The following is a 1,184-nucleotide window of genomic DNA, read 5'->3' as shown; positions in this document are numbered from 1 at the left end:
GAAGTTGTTGTCGCGGTTGCAGTTTCCATCTCGGACATAATGACCCTCACGGTTATAGTTACCATAGATCCGACCTTGGTTCCCTTAACCTTGGCGCCAATTATCCTGATTTAAGCCTTGGCCACTCGGTCAGAAACCCCCCGTCTGCTCACTTACTGCATAGGAATCCTCCGCATAATAGCATTCATCATTAGGTGGTGGTGGTTTAGACAAGTAGTTAACTGCATTTATCTTTTCTGACCCCAGTGATATGTTTTAATACCAACCCAAGCTCAGTTCTCATCTGTGCCATCTCTTCACGGATCTCATCTGTGGCTGGGTTGTGAGGGGAGAGCACTTCGAAAGTGTTTCTCCCAATATCTGACTTCCTAGTACTCCAAGCTTTATTGTTCCGGGAGATTTTCTCTAACTTTTCAGCAATCTCAGCATAAGAACACTCCTCATAAGATCCACCTGCTATAGTGTCCAACACCGCTTTATTATGATCATCCTGTTCCCGATAGAAGTATTCCTTCAGTGACTCATCATCTATACGGTGATTTGGGACGCTTCTCAAAAACGAGGTGAATCTATCCCAAGAACTACTAACTGACTCTCCTGGTAGTGCCACAAAGTTGTTCACTGTGTCTTTGTGGTTTATTTTCTTGGAGACCGAGTAGTACCGTGCTAAGAAAACGTCCCTTAGTTGGTTCCAAGTGAAAATTGAATTTTAAGGGAGCTCAGTGAACCATATAGCAGCCTCTCCCGTCAGTGAGAGAGGAAACACTCTTAGCCCTATTACATCCAATTCCAAGTCAGGCCTCCCTACACAGCTTTTACACACTGCCCTAACCTTAGCTATATCGGCATGTGGATCCTCAGAAGGTAGCCCTGAAAACAAACCTCTGGCAGTGAGCATTTGCATCAGGCTACTAGTTACCACAAAGGTGTGGCCTGGTGGTAGAGGGGGCAAGACAAATGGCCCATTGGAGTCTGTTATATTGTCATAGCCTCTGTAGTATTCTTGGGGCCGTGGAGCGGGATTTTATCCCCTCTGTTGGTGTTCACCCGGAGCATCGGGTAACAACTGACCATGAACATCAACCGGAGCTGGGATGTTCTAGTTTGGATCGTCATCATAAATTCCCAAGTTTCGATTCATGTTGCGTAGTGTACGCTCTAATTCGTGATCGTAGGGAAACAAG

The sequence above is a fragment of the Solanum pennellii genome, chromosome 2, assembly GCF_001406875.1.
Source record: "Solanum pennellii chromosome 2, SPENNV200".
In the NCBI taxonomy this organism is placed as follows: Eukaryota; Viridiplantae; Streptophyta; class Magnoliopsida; order Solanales; family Solanaceae; genus Solanum; species Solanum pennellii.
Note: the sequence above shows the minus strand (reverse complement) of the source record.